The 13,845-nt window shown below is 43.6% G+C and overlaps 1 long non-coding RNA gene across 2 annotated transcripts; it reads right to left on the reverse strand.

Annotated features, from left to right (window-relative positions):
- Positions 1-9,210: 9,210 nt before the first annotated feature.
- LOC110359646 (uncharacterized) lies at positions 9,211-12,150 on the reverse strand. 2 transcript variants are annotated; one of them, XR_010466134.1, is made up of 3 exons: positions 11,864-12,150; positions 11,237-11,735; positions 9,211-10,369 (listed from the first exon to the last, which is right to left on the reverse strand). It is a non-coding gene; the product is annotated as an uncharacterized LOC110359646 (long non-coding RNA). The 2 variants fall into 2 exon arrangements; XR_010466135.1 differs by having other exon boundaries at positions 11,387-11,735; positions 11,864-12,144.
- Between the last annotated feature and the right edge of the window lie 1,695 nt (positions 12,151-13,845).

The raw sequence follows: 13,845 nt of genomic DNA on the forward strand, positions 1-13,845 counted from the left end.
GCCTGAAGGTCGCACCTCGGAAAAAAGTTGTCATCTGGGTTGATGTCGGGTATACCAGGATCCTGTAGGTCCTTGCTGGGTCTTGGCACACCCTGGGTGTCCCTTGAGTGAGCAGTGGTGGGTTTGAGGGGGACCAAGCTGGCAAAGGGGGTTCGGTAAGACCAGGCTCATTGCTTAGAGCAGAAAAGATGAATAAGCTTCACACAAATCATATTTTCTTTGCCGGTGGGGAGGGATGTGTATCTGTATTTCTTTTTAACGTGGCAATGAGGAAAGCATGGCTTGGCTCTCCTGCAGTGCTGAAGTATAAAAATACTCCTTTATCTCTTCAGGGCCATCCCAAGGATCCTTGTCCCTTGCCAAATTTTGAATTTCATTACCAATGGCAACACAGTTGTTATTTATTTTACCAAACTAAAAATACCCCCTTTGTTTGTGGGGAATGGGCTGGGCACAGTTGTGCTGCGTCAGTCCTGGCCTTGGGGCTGAGCTGTAGCTTGCCTACAGCATCACGTCTCAGGAGACAGTAAAAATTATTTCAGTCCTTTCCTATGATTCAAACCTTCATTTTCTGTTTTCAAAGGTGTCTTCTTGCCCTAAGTAATGATAAAACCAGACCATGCTACCACTACCTAACACTGCCTTCTACCCTTTCCTTTGATATTTCCTAATTTAGAGGAGATCGCCGCTGGGCTGAGAGCATGCTGCAGGTTTCACTGCGTGCTGGCAGGGGGGGCTCCGGGACAGGGACAGGGATGGGGATGTGGATGGCAGGTGAAGATGGGGGCCATGGATATCCTGGAGGAACTTTCACAGGACTCAGCAGCTGAGGTCATTTTTTCATGATGGCTTTTAAATCCGTTTCATTTCAGCATTCAATGCACATGCCTTGCTCATCATCAGCTACACGATGATTTTAAAAGCTGTTTTTTTCCCTTAAAAATCCTGCCATGATTTTACTCTCGGTTGCTCTTGGGTTTCTTCTAATCCTGCCTCTCTCTCGAAGGCAGCTGCAGCTCTTGCACGCCTCCACTTGGATGCAGACCACCTCGAGGACCATGTTTTTCATCCTTTGGCTCACCACCTATGCAATTATTTTCCGTTCAGTGAGTACACGCAGGTGCCAGCTAGCAGATGCAGCCGACAGACTGGTCTGAACGGGCCAAGGATGGTGAGTGGCCTTTTGAGCTGGGACTGTGACATTTTTACATATGGAATATTGTTACCTTCTCAGGTTTTCTGGTGGTGTTGTGTGTGTGTGTTTTGGTTTGTTGTTTTGGTTTGGTTTTAAATAATAGTTTCAGCATCGTTTCTCTGGCTTTCCGCCTATCCATATTAGGAAGAGTAATGTCAGAAGAGTCAGTCCAAAGCTGATTGAATTTTTTTAATGCTGGATTTGGGGAGGAACAGGCACTGGGGAATGCAGATCCTCCCAGGGGCAGGCTGGGGCTGTGCAGGGAAGAAGCAGAAAGCTCCTGTTTCCAGCCTCAGCACCCTTCAGACAGGGCATGGGGCACCCAGCCTGGGCATTTAGATTGTAAAAAGCAGAGAAAAAAGACAGAAGGGGGAAAGATTCTCCCAGTGAGGGTCTTACAGGAAACAGCAGAAGACCAGTTCCCATAGTATCCCAGGACCATCCCACTCCATCCGCTGTTACTGCTTAGTGGAAAAGCAGTGAAAATCACATCAAAAACTAGTCTGGAGCTGCTGTGCATGAAAGCAAACAGAAACTTTCAGCTTGATTTATTTCCCCATAGCTGCTTGCTGCTGCATGGTGGTTTTAGTGTCTGTGACCCAAACCTCAAAGCTGCACCTGTAGGCACCGTGTCTGGATGTGCTTTGACTTTGTCTCCATCACCCCTTGGACAACCCAGCTCCATCAGCAGAGCTGCTTCAGGGAGCCTAGAGGGAAATAGCTGCAGCAGGTATTGCTGAGGCTTCTTGCTGCCAGACCCAAAGTCGCTTGGGGCCACTTTTAGCAGAGTTAATGCAATTAGTGCAATTAGCAGCATTAGTGTTGTTAGCACACGCTGGGGCCAGGATTGAGCCACCCGAGCTGTTGCTGCTCCCTCCCAGGTCACCTCCAGCACAGACCTGCAGCCGGGCTCCCCGCCTGTGTTTTCTCCTTTCCTTTTCCTTGGATGTGCTTTTTATGTTTTATTAAACTTTAGAGTTCCTTTATGGTCCATAAGAAGCATCATCCTAGTTTCTGTCCCTTGTTTCCCCTATGAGACAGCAGTGATTGCCTAAAAAAAAAAAAAAAAGAAAGAAACTAAAGGCCATTTGTGTTTTTCTACCCAACTATTTCCTTGCTGGTGATTCAAGAGCACCGTGATTTCCCTTCAGCTCCTCCGGAGTTTTCAGTAGTTGCTTCTCCCGTCCATGTTCTGTGATAACTCAGTCTGAAAAACATCTGCACCCCATTAGGAGCAGCTTTGGGTACATAAAACTGAACACAAAGGGTAAAAAAATGTTTGATGGCCGAGTCACACTCTCATCCAGGAAGCAATCTGGCAATCGACACAGAGTCCCTGGGGTATCCAAGCTGAAAAACAGGCTCGACCCTTATTTCTCACACATCACTGAAGCTACTTACTCTGTTGGAATAGTAAAGCTGCTATGAATCATACCTAGAGCATGAAGAAGCTGATGTCTTTGGTGTCACCTAGCAGTGTTAGCTTCCTTTTTAGTAAAAATTACCTGGTGAAGTTCTATTGTAGTGTCACCATCCTGAGAGTGGGGCTTTGTACCCACTTTCTGGCTGCTATAGCAGTCACCTTCACTTGAGGTTTTCTCAAAAGCCAGAACAAATGGGTGCTGGAAATCTGACTTGCTGCCAAGGGGTTTCAGGTATATGTGATTTTGGTAAATTGCAGGCTATTTGGCAAGTTGCCTATTGGACAGCAGTGATTTGCCAGCTGTGCTCCGTAGTCATTCTCAGTCGTGTATCTGAAGTGAGGATGGTGCTTTTCATGGGCTGCAAGCTCATCATGGGACCAGTGGGATACATCTCCATTGGACTTGGGTCCTGAGATCCTCCTGAGCCAACCACCTCCCATGGGTGGTTTTACACCCCATCTGCCTGCTGTGGTCATTTAAGCATGCCATTTGCAATCTTTTCTCAGGAAATTGAGTGACTCTCAATTTTGGTGGTCTCCAGGTGTTTTGTGCTACCTGCTGATGCCACTGTTCTTCTTCAGATGACCAGCACACTCCTCAAGAGCTCTCAGCCCATTTTCTCTTGAGGCATATATGGTTTTCTTTCTCTTTCTGTGAACAAGCAGAGATAAAGATGTTTAATGGCCATTTGAAGATTTATTTTTCCATTTGTAGTCTTCTGTTTTGAGGCTGTTTTGACTGTGAAGCTCCTTCCATGCCCATTGCTGTCCATAGCAGACTCGTTACTGTCTGCTGCAGAATCCAGAGGTGGGTGAATCTTCTCACCATTTCCCTGGGCTGGATGTGGTTTGCCACATTTTCACAAATGCTGGGGATTTTCCATCAATTCCTGAAGAAAACTCATAACTGTGTACACAGCTATTTATTTTTTTTTTTTTTACCTACAACCTGTTCATGCTTCCTCTGTGCCCACATGGTTTAACAACTTATTTTCCAAAGTCTGGCTCTAGGGTTCAAGTCTTTACTGGCTGAGTAATATTGTAGGCGCAAAATCTGACCATATTTTACATCGTCCTCTGCTGATTTTCTCAGTCTTGATACATGAACGTAATCACAAGATTCATGTTCCTACTTTCAAGTGAAAGCACAATCAAAGAAACCGTATCCATCCAGCCAGGGTTCAGGCATGTCTGGGGAGGGTAATAAAATATTTAAAAAATGGAAAATGTTTTTCATGCTGCGTGTTGCTGCAGCTGACAGTGCATTGCTGAGACCTCGGAGGAGATTCCTCTACATTTAATAGCCAGGACTTAGATGGATAACTAGAAATAAATCAAGATAAGTATATTCCAGAGCCAAATGGTTTGCTACACTATGTAGAGACAGGATTATGGTTTGAGAAGCACCGTGGTTAATTTGTTTTCATGGAGTAATTACCAATTAATCATTTGGCTAATGATGCTGTATTATGAAATAGTTCTGAACAGATTTCAGTCCAATTATAAGGATTCAATTAGATCATTTAATTGAATGTTTATTCTTCCAAAAGTGCTGCACAAGACTTTTTTTTTTTTTTAGCAGCTGAACACGTACATCTAACTGGAAAATGGCACACGCTTAAAATCACTGGCTGCTACAGATGCCTTAAATTACACCCTGTTGTAATTAGGAGGCTCAGTTGTGTATCCATAGCTGAACTTGACCCCTGTGATAATGCCAGTTTTTTAAGCACGTGATCATTCTTTCAGATCAGGTGCTTTTTCCTGAAAATATTAGTATTTAAGGGGGTTTATTACTTCATCAGATAGGGAGGCCTAAAATAAATATTCTTTGGTATGCTGACACATGACAGCATTAACAATGAGTTGAAACTAAAATTGCACATAATACGCTGTTTAGAAGAACGTCCTCAAAGTTGCTGCAGAAAATACCACCTGTACATAGCAGACTAATACTTAGCAATTCAACTTCCCCCTTGGGGGTACATCTGCCAGATATAAATATTAATGAAAGTGAATTGTGACAGAAAGATTAAGATTCATTAATCATTATTATTAACCAGCATCAGGTGCTAACGGGGCAGCTGCTTGGAGTGAAATGCCGTCACCTTGAGCCAGCGCGCACATTTGTGAGGATGCCGTAAGAAAAATGAGGTCTTCAAAGGCAGCAATAAGCACACTGCTGCAAGATGAGGTGTATTTAGGGAGCAAATCCAAAGCTGGGTGGCTGTGTGTGTGTGCTGGGTCTCTGGGAGGATGTGCTGGGACAGGGTAGGACCTGGGGCACAATCTCAGGTTTAAACAAGTGGCATCGCAGCCATTGTCCCCGCATTGCTGGGGTGATTCCCTCTGCTGTTGCCTCTGCAGATCGGACCCATGCTTACCCCATGCGCTGACGGTAACTCTGCTGTCTGGGGAAAATACAGCTAGAGAAACCAGGAAAAGCTGCAGCTCCTATGCTCCAGTGGGATACAGAAGATTTCACACACTTTCCCATCTGACACATTGTTCAAACACTGTGCAGCTGTCAGACTCCTATTGTTCAGGTTTATATTGTGTTGGTTTTGATGTCTCAGCCATTGCAAAGCTTTCAAGTGGGAAAGAGAGGCCCCACCATCCTCCTCCTCCTCCGTGCTGATCCTCCATTCCCAGCCAGGTTGGTGTCTATTTTCACAGCCCTCTGATCAGCCAGACAAGCTTAACTCCTTGCTCTCCACCCCACTCCCTTTGCATCACACATATTGCCACTTGCCTTCAAATCTTGCTTCAGCAATAGTTTCCATGTTAGCTGTTTGCATTTGATAATTTTGCTCACTACTAGCCATCACAGGGTGTGTTTGCTCCTTGGTGTAATTGCAACAGAAGTGGTTTTGTGCTACCTCTAGTCTTTGGCATTATTTATTTCTCAGCTAATAACACAAGAAGGTGCCTCAGTTTCCTCCAAGACTGCAGGAGATTGCCATACACGTTGCTGTGCACCATGCAATAGCTGTTACACAAGAACACCATGCACAGGAGGTAGGTGCTCAGAAAAACATAAGCACAGTCATTGCCCTATACAATGGGTGTATGTATAAATAAATAAATGGAGAAACCAATTCTCCTCTGAGGAGTCCCAGAGCTCAGGCAATCCTGTTGTAAGCCTGTCCTGGGGAATTGGTTTCTCCATTTATTTTCACCAGTAGCCAAAACTAGCCCAAGGACACCAGCCTTGATAAAAGACTGCTAACTAAAATATGCACATGCAGTTTTCCACATGTGAGACTCTAATGATTGCTGCAGAAGTCGGTAAAGTAAAAGTAAGGGATGCATGACTTGGATCAGGTGCTAGCATTTCTGCCTTGCCCACACCTGCAAATCCCATCAGCCTGTGGCCCTGGGAAAGGCAAAAGTGCCCCCAGCAGCTGGGAAGTCTGGAGGGAGTTAATGAGAACTGGTAGCACTGGGGTAAGGACAGAGAGATTTATGGGGGATAACGTAGGTCAGTGGGCTATTAGCTCTTTCGCCATCCATTCCCACCTGTATTCTTAACCAGGAAAGGATTACAGACAGGTCCAGCCTATGCATTCAGTGCAACTTTTCTCATCATGTTTTGGGGAACAAAACTGCTCTGGGCAGAGATCTCACCTGGATTATACACACATTTGTTCTGGTGAGAATGAAGATATAGCTCAATACAGATATAGAATCATAGAACCATTTTGGTTTGAAGACACCCTTAAGATCATGGAGTCCAGCCATAACCTAACTCTGGCACTAAACCATCTCCCTACGAACCTCGTCTCTACATCTTTTAAATCCCTCCAGGTATGGTGAGTCCACCACTTCCCTGCGCAGCCTGTTCCAATGCCTGACAACCCTTTCCATGAAAAAAAAATTCCTAATATCCAATCTGAACTTTTCCTGCCACAACCTGAGGCCATTTTCTCTCGTTCTGTGTCAGGATAAAGTAATCAAGTCAGTTTGAGGGTCCAGGTGTGATGGGGAGTGCCAGCTGCTTTCCCTCCTGGTGCACCAGCTTCCATGTGGATCCCTGGAGCTTGCATTCCTCACTTCTTCACTCCTTCATATTTCTGTTTATTCCTGCTGATGATTAGCATTCAGCACAGCCCTCTGGCAACTACCTTAGTTGACGATGGTGACGCAATGACGCAACAGTGACAACACGATGATGTGTCAACGACAAAGCAACAAAAATGATGCATCGACAATGATGACACCTTGACAATGACAACACAATGGTGACAGCGTCACGACCACCACAACAATGATAAGGACCATGACAACATGAGGACCACGACAACAATGACCTGACAACACTGATGACACAACGATGATGACACCGATGACATGACAACATGACAATGACAACATGACGATGCAATGACAATGTTGGCAATGCGATGATGAAGTTGATGAAGTGATGACTATAGCGTGACGATGACAATCACAATGAGAAGACAACCGTGATGGCGATGACGTGGCAAGTATGCTACAATGACACAACAATGATGACATGGCAACAACGACTATGATGGTAGGATGATGATGACATGGTGATGATGATGACCATGACAATAAGGCAATGACATGATGATGACCAAGGGAACATTTCAGCGTACTACTCTGTGTCAGATGGGGAGTCTGCACCCCTAAGCCTCACCTTGCTGAGGCTGAAGGTGTTTTCTCATTGATGTTAGGATGCTTTGGGTCTAGATCTTAAGGCCAGGAGTACTTTACTGAAGATAACCTCTCATAACTGATTTCAGAGAAAAATTCCATGCCCTGCAATGTCTGTGTGAGCCTTTTCCTCAACTTAGGGGGAGGTTTTTCCCTGGAGATATGCAGATTAACAAATATTGTGACTAAGACCTTTCCCCCCTTTCCAAATGAAATCTAACGCCAGCTGTTGAGACTCAAGAACAACCTGCATTTTATCAAATCCCTAAAGACAGCTATGGTCATTACCAGTTTTGTTATTAAAGGGCATACTTTTCCATAGTTTGTTTGGTTTGTCTTATGAATTAAGTTTGTGAATTCATGAGATTAAAAGCTTAAATGGGATCAATGAAGACTACACAGCATGCATCAAAGTAATTGTGGATTGTTTTTCAAACTCTGGAGGACCACTAGTATATAAGTACTAAGGGTTTAGAGCAATAATTATGAATTTTTCAAATAGATAGATGAAAGGAAATACATTATCAGTACATGAGGCTGAACTGAACTGTTTGTCATTTCCAGCTGACTAGGACCTCTCTTGGGGTAAAGGTACGTGATGTCCTCTCTAAGGTAGCAATCTGATCCATGGAGCACTTTGAGAAAAACCATTTGCTGTCTGTGTACAGGATGTTAACTATGTGGAAAAGTAATAAAGCAGTGTAAGCCTTCGAGAGAAACACAGAAGCTTCCAACACTCCATCCTTTCCTTTTTACCTCTGAGCAAAACTGTATGGAAAATATATTAAAATCATGAGTTTTGTTCAGCTCCCATTTCCAGATGGCAACATATGATAGGATATTTGCTGGCTTTTGATGAAAATTAGTTTTTTCTGATCCAGAAGGGTAAAGCTTGTAATATTCTCATCTTCCAAATCCTTGATTTTTGATGTTCATTGTTCCCATAAATTTTCAAATATAGCCAATAGAAAGCGGCTAATTTCTGTCTAGTGAAAGTCAGGCAGATTTACGGATTTGACGTTACGTATTTTGAAGTATTTTAATATGCCGAATTTATGGAAATGTCGAATTTAATATTCTCAGCACAAACCACACCTGATTTTCATACAGATTTCTCTCCCTCCTCTGCCCGATCCCTTGAGTTTGGATAATCCCTCTATATTTTGCATGGCTTTCTTTCAGCATACCAGAGATGTAGGCCCCCTTCATGCTTAAAAGCAGAAGCTGTTTCATACAGCCTGACTCAGTTCCATCAGAGTCTGATTTGTCTTATTTTTCAGTGAGAAACTGGCAGAATGATACTGAGGTGGCCACAGGGATGTGGGGATGCCGAAGGAACAACGGCTGCTCTGGTCACATTCCTGTTTCCAGCCAGGGCACTATGTGGATATTGGGATTAATTTTCACCAGTTTGGCTGACTCCAGGTTTTCTGAAACAGGGGTGATGCATCACTTCATCCTGAAGAACAAGGTCAAAGCTCCCATCCTCTGGTGGGTTCCGGTATCCAACCAAAACCCTTCCCTGTCTGTCAAAAACACCAAAGTGCAGCGTGGGCAGAAATTGTTATCCAAGTCATCATGTACCTTACACGACTGTAGACTTCCTGGTCTCAGTGTCACATTTACCCACAGAAAAAACTGGTCTAAATATTGAGATGTGAAATAGCTAAATATGATGTGTTTTGCTTCCTCAGTTGTTAACGGAAAATAGGTAACACAGGTACATTTAGCTTCAGGCTGCTCTCTGAAGAGACCTGTTTGAAGCCATCGATACCAATGTGCAATTACTACAGAAGCACACAAAGATCAATAAATAGTTGGAGTAAATGCATCTATTTTGAACAGAGAGCATCTACGCACATAGGAGGAACGGGAAAGAGCCGTTTTCAGTTAACTTCTGTGGTGACTCAAAGAGGTGACAGAGTTGGCAGTAAGGAGAGTGTTGCAGATTTCACAATTGCAAAGGAAACACTGAGCTGACGTTTTTTTGGTCAGATCCTCATCTGGTGTAAATTGGTGAAGCTTTACCAAAGCCAAGTTTTTCCCGGATGCTGTCTCCCAGTTTTCCAGAGTCAAAACGGATGTTTTATAGAAGCTCATGTTTGCACATATTAAAGTAATCAGGAATATTTTCATTACTGACTGTGCAAGTGAAATGAAGACAGACATAATGGAAATGTGTTCAAATATTTTATTGACAAAGAATTTAAATAAACATGTTTTTTTTTTTCTCCCGTGTATAACTGTTGTGCACAGTAACCAGGTCTAACAGATGCCATTAATACAATAGAAGGATTGTAGTGGAGGGAAGAGGAAATGTATTTCCCAATCCCTACTGGAAATTATGTCTCTGCTTAATTCCTCCAAGCAGCTTAGATTTAAATAATTGTTCGGTTTTTGTCTTGGTTTGTTTTTTTCCCATTGACTATTTCCCATACCTGCACATCCTTCAAGTGAGCATCTAGCTTTTGGGATTCACCACAGAAAAACACATTCTGAGCGGCATTCTCTTTCTTCGGGATGTTTTCTAGAATGAGTTTATCTGGATTCCTCAAATGCAGACATTTTCCTCTCTTTTCCTTTCTGCTGTCATTACACAGTCTGGGTTATCACTTGTTTTGTTTGAGGGGAGGAGTATTTTAATTCCATATTTATGCAGATTTTCATGTTGTAGTTTTCAAGAGCTTCTCATTCACGCTTGTGTTGACTCAATCTTTTGCTGACAAAGACAACCCCCTGCTTTGTTCTCAGCACAACAAGCAGTTGCTGCTGAGACTCCAAATATCTGTTTCTCCCCTTTCTTCTCCGTCTTTGTTCACCAAACCACCTATCCCATGGAAGAACCTGTCACCTAGAACTGGACTGGGACAGAGCTCTTCCTCTGTCCTGTAGTAAGGAAAGTACCCAGTGGAGGGAAAGGGCTGATTCAGACCTGGCAGCCCACTGGAGAAGGAGATTGTTGATGAGCAGTGTCCAAAGGTTCTGTCTCTTAAGAGATGGTGAACTCTTGGCTGTTTATCGGTCATAGAAGAAAATGCCCTCTTTTCCAAATCCAAACTTGGTGGGATGGTCTGAAAGAAACAGTGCAAGACCAAAAGCTAAAGTCTCAAATGCATGAAAAAGCAGGGTTGACCCATTGGAAACTATGCTTTGGTAACGCAGCAGTCCTCTGCAGCAATGGAACAGATCTCATCTAGAGCCAACTGTGTCCCCACACAGCAGGGGTTTGGGGTCCACGAGGTTGTTTCAAGGAGCAGGGACCTTGCCAGGGCTGTCTCAGGGATCTCCTCCTTGCAGATAGCTCTACTCCTGCATTGTGTTTTCAGAGCACAATTCATTACTGTGTTCTTAATGACCTAATTTTGGGGAACAGTACAGTTTGTGATGTGCCCACCTCTCATCCTCCCTTCCCATCCCTTGCAGAAACATTAAAAGTGAGTTTCACCTCACCTAATTTGCAGGTATTTAACCCAGTTCAACCACATAGACTTTGAAACAGTCTATGCAGGATGACAAGCTCTCCTGAGGGGCAGCTTACATGATAGAGGGAGCTGAGATGCCTTGCTTAGACAGGGGGGACATCCCCACCACACACCCCGCTAAAGGCAACTGGAAGGGCTCCCACTCTCACCTTTGGCTTTTTTGGTTTTCTCCTCTGGTTATGTCTCTTCCTGCTCTGGAAGTAGAAGTTTGTGCAAAGGCACTGCTTGCACAAATGCTGCATTTATTTGTGCATGACCTCAACTAAAGAAAAGCGCAATAGCAATGCTCAGGCAAAGCACACCTCAACATCTGATTCACCTACAATGCTGGTGCCATCAGAAAGGCACTGGAGAGGCACCAATTCTGTTGGGGTCAGTGGTCCCACTCATGGTGGGCAGAGCATTTCCTGACTGTGCAATCTCAGTGAGCAATTAGCAATTACCCTTGCAACTTACTGTCTCAATATCTCCTTCACATTCACCTTTCCCATCATTATCAGGTTTTTTTCCCTCTGCATTTAATCCAAATGTGAGCGGCTCGCAAAGAAACTCTCCATATGTTCTGAAATATGGAAAATATCCTGTGGAGGTGGCTGAATAACTCACTGTCTCATCCTGCTTAGTGTTAACCTTGCCTTCATTGAAGCTTTCTTCTGTTTCTGTGCTGATGTGTGATGCAGCATGGGAAGATGGGCTGATAAAGACGTAAGACGTTCTGTAGTAAGGCAGGTACACAAATGCAGACACCAGGTAATCTGGAACTGACTGGTCATTGCAAAGTGAGAGTTGCGAATTCAAGTCTTCAGGACTGTCCCTGGTCAGCAGAAACTGCTCCAAGACTCCTGGGCTGGATAGTGGGGGGGTGGTTTCATCACTTGTCTCCAGAGGCATTAGCAAAACCAATCAGCAATGTTAATCAGTTCTCCTGTCCACACAGGGCATGGCACATCAGCCGCTGCAAAGAGATAATGAGACCAATTAGAAGACTGAGGATTGTAGGGATTTGACACGATCTTTCAGTTTGTGAGCTTCCTTGAAAAAATTCCAGGCCAAAGAAATCAGATTTTTGCATTTGAAGGATACCTTACAATTATCTCATTTAAATGGGCCCGAATCTACACATTTGGGTAACAGAACTGCAACCCATCTGTTCACTGGGGTGAGAGAAAGGATATTTTCATAGTTGCCAGGTACTCAAGATGTATCCAAGAAGAGAAAGCCAGTGGTGAGCCCGGAACCAGGAGAACCAGGGCAGCACATGTCTACCTGGCTGCCCTGGTGATGGGGTTCCAGGGCAGCATCACAAACGGGGCACACCCCACCAGGCCCCCAGGTCCCTGCTGGCCGAGTTGTCCCCTTCCTCCTTCCCAGTACCAACTCGTGGACATCCTGGTTTTACTGGGATGCTTACAGATGGCCCGGCTTCCTTCTGAACAAGTATCAGTTGCTTTTATCCCTGTCAGTGAAATAACAAATCAAAGAGATAAGACCAAATAAACCACCGAGTCCCAGTTGTGGTGTTGGTCCTGGTTGGGGTGTTTTCAGTTGAACCCAGAGAGGACAGGCTCCTCTACCTTGATCTTCACTGATGTGGGAGAGCTTGTTTGATGGACTCCCAACCAACCAACCAGCAGCCAAAGTGTCACATTCAACAGGATAAATTTCAACAGAAATAAATTAGTGTTTCTTTTTTTTTTCCATATTCATACTAATCACTGTGAAGGCAGTGATAAGGATAAATTTCATTTTACTGTGACAGAATAATGCGTCTCTTTCTGGTTTATAAACAGAAGAAAGCACAGGAATGCCTCAGTTGTGCTTTTTAAGGCATTTTCAAAGCCATATATTTCCATACTTTAAAAAAGAATATATCCTGTAAATACGTAGAAACAGACAAAGACTTCTGATATTTCACATTGAAGTAGTTATCATCTATTTTTCTCCATTCAGGCTTAAAATTTTCTTCTTTTTTAAATGACAGATGATTTTTCTTATTAATGCATCAACATGTGTATATTTCAGTGTTTAACTGGCAAGTGCAATACAGTGGAGCAGCTCCTCTGGCAATACATTAAAAATGCTCATAAATACCTGGGTAATAGAGAAATTCAAAATAAGATTAATTCCTGCTTAATATTTGATCTATTTGCCAAAATTCCAGAACTCCAAAGCATGGGAACAATTTTGGATGGATTAGATTATTATTCATCCCATTTATTATCCTAGTTGCTGCCTGCAGTATAAAGCAGTTTATTATAATATGATTTCTCAACTGCATCACTATGGTATACCGGAAGCTAATGAAGTGTTCAGACACCCAAAACCCCAGCTTCATTGAAATTCATTACCACAAAGATTCTGCCAGAATTAATTGCTTTCAAAGCTGCTTATGCATATGTCTTGGTTTCATTTCACAAAATGACAGAGCTAATGCTGATACAAACCAATGTAAAAAACCCCTCTGGCCTGCAACATATCCCAGCACATTGCAGGAGGTTTCTCCAGGGAGCTGACACTCCTGCAAAGCCAAGAATAGTCTGACGGTTTGGATAGGTTTTTTTAAATTGAAAGATGGCATTTACGTGCAGAGGTAATAATGATTGAGTACGGGAGGGTCTTAAGGAAAATATGGAGAAGTCTCTGCTGCCTCCTACACAACCCAAATCACTGGGCTTTGGGCAAGGCCTGGGCTTTGGGCCAGAGGAGTTAAATGAGTTTGAAGACAGGAGAAGGCAGAGGTGAGCACCAGCCGAGGTACAGATCCTCCGTATGCCCCCAAATTCACACCCACAGCCACAAGACCAGACCCTCCTTCCAAGTTGCAAATGCTCTTTTGCATACTGAGTGTTGCTTTAAAGACACTTTTTCTGGTAAAAAAAAAGTAAATGCAATTTTCCAGGAAGGAAGGGAGAGAAATTCACGAGTGCAGATGAAGTTTGTGAACCCCAGGACTTGCTTGAGCAGATTTGCTGAACAACTCCATTTACATAATGTTTGCACATTCCTGTTTCAAAAGTCAGCCTACGCGGATCCCTCCAGATACGCCTTGCCAAAATACTTGGGAC

This window comes from Columba livia, chromosome 14, assembly GCF_036013475.1.
Source record: "Columba livia isolate bColLiv1 breed racing homer chromosome 14, bColLiv1.pat.W.v2, whole genome shotgun sequence".
Classification (NCBI taxonomy): Eukaryota; Metazoa; Chordata; class Aves; order Columbiformes; family Columbidae; genus Columba; species Columba livia.